We start from the raw sequence: 7,231 nt of genomic DNA, 5'->3' as shown, positions 1-7,231 counted from the left end.
TTGGTTGACTTACTGTGTTTGGGGTCTCTGTTTCACAGGCTGCAAGTTCATAGTTCCCGTTCTTTTTGGTCTCTGCCCCCAGTGGCTAAGGTTGTTTCAGTGGGTTGTGTAGGCTTCTTGGTGAAGGGGACTTGTGCCTGTGTTCTGGTGGTTGGGGCTGGATCTTATCTCTCTGGTGGGTAGGACCATGTCCAGTGGTGTGTTTTTGGGTGTCTGTGAACTTTTTATGATTTTAGGCAGCCTCTTTGCTAATGGGTGGGTTTGTGTTCCTCTCTTGCTGGTTGTTTGGCATAGGGTGTCCAGCACTGTAGCTTGTTGGTGGTTGAGTGGAGCTGTGTCTTAGTGTTGAGACGGAGATCTCTGGGAGAGCTTTCACTGTTTGATATTACGTGGGGCCGGGAGCTCACTGGTGGACCAATGTCCTGAACTCTGGTTTCCCACCTCAGAGGCTCAGGCCTGACACCCGGCCAGAGCACCAAGATCCTGTCAGCCACACGGCTCTGAAGAAAAGGGAGAGAAAGAAAGAGAGAAAGAGAGAGAGAGAGAGAGCGAGAGAGGAGAGAGAGGGAGGGAGGGAGGGAGGGAGAGAGGGGGAGAGAGAGAAAGAAAGAAAGAACGAAAGGAAAAACAGAGAGGGAGAGAGAGAGAGGGAGAAAGAGGAATGAAGGAAGGATAAAGTTATTAAAATAGAAAAATATTATTAAAAATTAAAAAGTAATAAAAAAAAGAAAGAGAGAAAGAAAGAAGAGAGCAACCAAACCAAGAAACAAATTCTCCAGTGATAACAAGTGGTAAAAACTGTACTAAAAGAACCCCCCAAAACAAAAAACGGACAGTCAGAACCCTAAGACAAATGGAAAAAGCAAAGCTATGCAGACAAACTCACACAAAGAAGCCTACACGTACACACTCACAAAAAGAGAAAAAGGGAAAAGATATATATATATATATATATATATATAAATTAAAAAAGGAAGAGAGCAACCAAATCAATAAAAAAATCTACCAGTGGTAATAAGTTTTAATACCAAACTAAGATAAACATATAAACCAGAAACAAATTAGATGCAGAAAGCAAACCCCAAGTCTACAGTTGCTACCAAAGTCCACTGCCTCAATTTGGGGATGATTCGTTGTCTATTCAGGTCTTCCACCGACGCAGGGTACATCAAGTTGATTGTGGCAATTTAATCCGCTGCTCCTGAGGCTGTACAGACTTATTTCTCTTTCTCTTCTTTGTTCGCACAGCTCCTGGGGTTCAGCTTTGGATTTGGCCCCGCCTCTGCCTGTAGGTCACCTGAGGGCATCTGTTCCCCACCCAGACAAGGTGGGGTGAAAGGAGCGGCTGATTAGGGGGCTCTGGCTCACTCAGGCCAGGGGGAGGGATGGGTATGGAATGCGGGGCAAGCCTGTGGTGGCAGAGTCCAGCGTGACATTGCAACAGCCTGAGGTGCGCCGTGTGTTCTCCTGGGGAAGTTGTCCCTGGATCACAGGACCCTGGCAGTGGCGGGCCGCACAGTCTCCTGGGAGGGAAGGTGTGGATAGTGACCTGTGCTTACACACAGGCTTCTTGGTGGCAGCAGCAGCAGCCTTAGTGTTTCATGTGCGTGTCTGGGGTCCGTGTTGATAGCCATGGCTCACGCCTGTCTCTGGAGCTCATTTAGGTGGTACTCTGAATCCCTTCTCCTCACGCACCCTGAAACAATGGCCTTTTGCCTCTTAGGCAGGTCCAGAGTTTTTCCCAGACTCCCTCCCGGCTAGCTGTGGCTCACTAGCCCCCGTCAGGCTGTGTTCACGCAGCCAACCCCAGTCCTCTCTCTGGTATCTGACCTCTGAAGCCGGAGCCTCAGCTCCCAGCCCCTGCCCGCCCTGGCAGGTGAACAGACAAGCCTCTCGGGCTGGTGAGTGCTGGTCAGCACCAATCCTCTGTGCAGGAATCTCTGTTTTGTACTCTATGCTGCACTCCTGTGCCCCTATTGCTGCGGTCTCCTCCGTGGCTCCAAAGCTTCCCTGCCACCACGCCTGTCTCCGCTAGTGAAGGGGCTTCCTAGTGTGTGGAAACTTTTCCTCCTTTACAGCTCCCTCCCAGTGCTGCAGGTCCCGTCCCTATCCTTTTGTCTCTGTTTATTCTTATTTCTTTTACCCTACCCAGGTACGTGGGGAGTTTCTTGCCTTTTGGGAGGTCTGAGGTCTTCTGCCAGCGTTCAGTAGGTGTTCTGTAGGAGTTGTTCCACGTGTAGATGTATTTCTGGTGTATCTGTGGGGAGGAAGGTGATCTCCGCGTCTTACTCCTCTGCCATCTTGAAGGCACCCCTCTCCTGTCTCTTTTAAGGGTTGTGCTTTCCTGTATGTTTTCTTCTTATTTACGTTGCTCTTTCTTGTCTCCTTTTCAAAAATCAACTTATGCTTCATAGTACTGTGTACCCCTCAACTTCTTTTCAAGCAGATAAATATTGCCACCCTTTCTCTTTGTCTCTTTGATCATCTGCCTGTCTTAGTCTGTCATTCTCTTTCTTTCTGTGTCACACACACACACACTCTCTCTGTTTCTCTTTTTTTCTCCACATATATACCACACGACAAATACGCACACACAACTGATGAACATATTGTTTTAATGTATAGGCAGTATGTTTACATAGAATTTGTCCCTTGATTTAGGAACTTTGAAACTCATGAAACAAAGAGTCCCATATTTGATACAGGAAAGAGAGTCCAGGATTACTTACCCTCATTCTCAGATATGGCATCCGGACAATCAGGTCATCGTATGCTGAGAATGCCAAGATGCCCAGGACGGCACAAGTGGGAATTCTTTTAGATGCCCTGTTGTGTACTCCTGTCTGTGGTTAGAACTTAGCTCTTTCAATCATAACTTGCCTGTGGATCAAGTGTCCTGTGACTTGTGACAGCTGTGGTGTTGGATGAGATAATGAGGCATTATGTGTAATAATTCAACGGCTGTGGGTCTACATTTTCAATATAGAAAGCTACTAAACTAAAGTCACCTTTTCTATCATTTAAAAATATTTGGATAGCCTAAAATTCAGATTTTGCTTTCTACCAGGAGACAACACAGTCAATTTTTACATGTTGTTCTTCTTGTTCATTATGAATAATTTATGTCTTTATTCCTGGCACTATTTGGCTGTTCTAGAAATAGCCAGTGCCACCAATTAGGACACAAAATCAGTTACTGCTGACTTCCTGTCCTTCCTATGTTCCTGTCCTGCATGTGTTCATGCAGCAGCGGGGTAGGGCATTTGAAATGCATTTGCTTGAGCACATTTAGATAATGTATGGTAAAGGTGACAGGATTTTTTTTGTGTGTGTGCCAATTTATACATTAGCGTCTCTTAAGTGTCAGCTTAAAAATTTCATAAAGCAGTAACACTGATTAAAAATGTTTGTTTAGGGGCTTCCCTGGTGGCGCAGTGTTGAGAGTCCACCTGCCGATGCAGGGAACACGGGTTTGTGCCCCGGTCCGGGAAGATCCCACATGCCGCGGAGCGGCTGGGCCCGTGAGCCATGGCCGCTGAGCCTGCGCGTCTGGAGCCTGTGCTCCGCAACGGGAGAGGCCACAACACTGAGAGGTCTGCGTACTGGAAAAAAAAAAAAAAAAAAAAAAAAGTTTGTTTAGGCTTGTTCAGGACTCTGAGTGCTTACAGCCCCAAATCACATTTTTGTCCTTCTTTAAACCGACAACATTTAAAAGTTTGCTGTAATGGCTCTATCTTATTGTAGCAAACAATAATAAATTTCTTTAGGTCTATATTCTTCTATAAGGCAAATGATGAAAATGTGTAAATATGTAAAAGAATCCAGATCCATGGAAACATTTGCAAGTATACATATTTTTTAAATGTTTCAATCGTATTAGTTTCTACAGCCTTTGAATATGTTGGAGACATGCATTGTACCTTTTTTTCTTTTCCTCCAAAATGCTTTTTCAGAATTTATGGCATTTTTCTCATCCAGCTGAGGCTCCTGAGAAGTCTTAATTTCTTGTGGAATTTATATCTTACGGACTAATAAAAAGAATTCTTCTGGTGAGCTTTAATTTCACTGTCTACTTTTAATGCATTTATTCATTCTGTCATCTAATAGGATTGAAGCCTTTTAAAAAATCTACCACCAACAAAATGAAACAAAATACATTGACATTGTTCATACTGAAGACAGGGAAATCGTTAGGAATCTGTTTCTGTAATAGAAGCGAGGAATGACAAGGATCTGAAAGTTAGCGGCAGTAGGAATGGAGAAAAGAGGTTGGATATGAGGAATATTAAGGGGGTAGAAGCAAAGGGTTGTGGGGTCGGGCAGGAGAGTCAGTTCCCAGGTTTTCGTCTCAGGCAGCTGGCTGTGGTGTCATTCACTAGGAGAGGAGAAGGAGCATGCAAGTGTATTTATTGGTGATGGTGAGCTCTGTTTGGAATACGGCGAATTGGAGGTTCCTGCAGGACAAACAAGTAGAGAGGTGCAGTCCTTGGTTACACATTCAGGTATGAAGCCCAGGAGTTGAGTTTGGGCAGGAAACATGGATCTGGGAGTCATCAGTAAGTAGCCGGTAGTTAAAGCTATGCAACCAGACTGAGGGGCAAAGAGAAGGACAGGAATGACCCCAGGTGCTCAGTAGTGATGGGGCACATAGAAGAGAAACCAGGAAGGATCCAGAGTGGGGTGGTCAGAGGGGGAGGAGGGTGTGAGAGAACAAGCAGTGTCCAGTGGAGTCAAAGCCTGCAGAAAAGGAAGGGAGGTGGGATAGGAGATGTCTGTGACTTTAGGAACAGAGTTTATTGGTGACTCTGTTGAGGGCAGCTTCAGTGGCATGGTGGTGGTGGAAGCCAGCAGCTCAGTGAATGTGAGGTGGGGGTCTGGGGACCCGGCTTCCAACTAACCTCTGAAGGTCATGAGTTGGGTCAACAGGTTTGAGATGGGCTGTTTAGTTTCCGGTGGGAGAGACTTGAGTACATTCTCTGCCCCATGTTCTCTAGGAGTCTATGATGCTGATAGACCGTTTTGGCCACGGTTGCTCAGAAGCAGTCTCAGTTCTGCTCCTCTTGTCGGATGGAAGGCTTTGCTGTTTAGGTCTAGGTCTCTTTCCCAACTCAGCAGATGTCTCCCGGCCCTCCCAGCCTCCCTGTCCTGGATGTTCTCCCTGTCCACTGTCACAGGCAAGGGGCTCACTGTGCCCCTGCTGCTGCTGCCCCTGCCACCTGGCAGTCAGGCCTCACCTGTGCCATGTTTAGTATCCCCTCTAGAACCATATTTTCTCCTCACCCACTTGTTCCCACGTGGGTCTCAGGACTCTGAGTCCCAGGAAGAGCCCAGCATGGTCCCATAAATAGCCAGGTGGCCAGTATGACGACAGGTACTCTGGGGTGGGACTTCCCACAACCCAACTGCTGGGCGTCAGGTGCATTACAAGGGCGCTGAGGCCTTGACTATGTAGCAGCTGGGGCAGGTGTGGGGAGGCGCTGCCTCAGCCTAGCAGCCCTCTCAATTCCCCAGGGTGTCCTTCAAACCTCTCCATTTCCTTTGTGAGCTGGGCTGTGGGAAGCACTGCCCTGCAGGGCTCCACCTTCAGCACGCTGGCTGTCCTTTTGCCAGTCGGCTTCCTGAAGGGTATTTACAACACCTGTCACATCACTCTTGGGTCTCAGTGATGCCTCTGGCTTCTTTGATTTGCCCTCGCATACTGGGAAGGCCTATTTAACCTTGCCTGGCTTTTGTGTGGGAAGGAACCCTTCTGAGGCAAACAGCTACTGAAGAATATCTTCCTAGCAATAACTCAGAGCCCCTCTGCTGTCTTCTCTGCTTCCCTTTTGTTGTTATCTGGATGGCAGGGATAATCTGGCCCCTGCCCACATCAAATGCTATCTGGGGCTGGGAACAAGCCTCAAAACATGTTTTAAATCCTTTCTTTCCCTTCATCTCCCCCAAGTCTGCCCACTGTGCACACACTTGACTTGTTTTACACCAGCAGCAATCAATTGTGAGTGACAGTGACCCTCCTGAAGGTAGCTGACTCCGCCCCCATGGGCCAAGACATCACACCTGTGTCTGATTAGACTTCGCATTACCCCGTGTAAACATGCGGCGCGTGAAAGCAGCCTTCTCTTGTGCATTTGCAGGGGAAGCTTTCCAGAACTCTTTTTTTTTTTTTTCCTTGCGTTATGCGGGCCTCTCACTGTTGTGGCCTCTCCCATTTGCGGAGCACAGGCTCCGGACGCGCAGGCTCAGTGGCCATGGCTCACGGGCCCAGCCGCTCCGCGGCATGTGGGATCTTCCCGAAACGGGGCACGAACCCGCGTCTTCTGCATCGGCAGGCGGACTCTCAAGCACTGCGCCACCAGGGAAGCCCTCCAGAACTCTTAATGCGGGGCTCGACTTTGCTCCTGCTGATCTCCTGCCTGGGATGTTTCTCCCTTCCTTGCCACCACTGATTCAGTATAAATCTTGTCTTAAGGGGAGACTGACATCCAGGGAGGGGAGGTCATCCTGGCTTTACTTCCTTGAAGAACCTAACTCTTAAAGGGAGTCTTCTTTGTTAACTGCTTGAGCTGCCATAACAAAGTACCACACACTGTATGGCTTAAACCGCAGAGATTTATTTTCTCACAGTTCTGAGGGTGCCAGTGAGGCTGGTTTTTCCTGAGGCCTCTCTCCTTGGCTTGCAGATGCCACCTTCTTGCTGTGTCCCCACATGGCCTTTTCTGTGCGTGGAGTGACACAGGTATGGGGAGGGAGGGAGAGAGTTTTCTTTCCCCTCTTCTTATGAGTCCACAAATCCTACTGGATTAGGGTCTACTTTACGACCTCCTTTAACCTTAATTACCTCTTTAAATGTTGCCATCTCCAAATACAGTCACATTGGGGATTAGGGCTTCAGCATACGAATCTTAGGGGAACACAATTCAGTTCATAACATTCTATCTTTAACACACTCTATTTTTCTGCATTTTCTCCACTATTTGGGTATTGCATTTATTTCCTATGACTGCTTTAACAAACTACTACAAACTTGGTGGCCTAAAACAACAGTAATTTATTCTCTAACAGATCAAGAGGCCAGAAGTCCAAAATCAGTATCCCTGGGTTGAAATCAAGCTGTCAGCGGGACCTCACACCCTCTGAAAGCTCTCAACTCTAAGGCAGAATCTGTTCCTTGTCTCTTCCAGCTTTTGGTGCGTAATAGCATTCCTTGACTTGTGCCCACATCACACCAGTC

Source organism: Lipotes vexillifer, unplaced genomic scaffold (assembly GCF_000442215.2).
Source record: "Lipotes vexillifer unplaced genomic scaffold, Lipotes_vexillifer_v1.1 scaffold278, whole genome shotgun sequence".
NCBI classification, from domain to species: Eukaryota; Metazoa; Chordata; class Mammalia; order Artiodactyla; family Lipotidae; genus Lipotes; species Lipotes vexillifer.
This window is presented reverse-complemented; position numbering follows the sequence as displayed.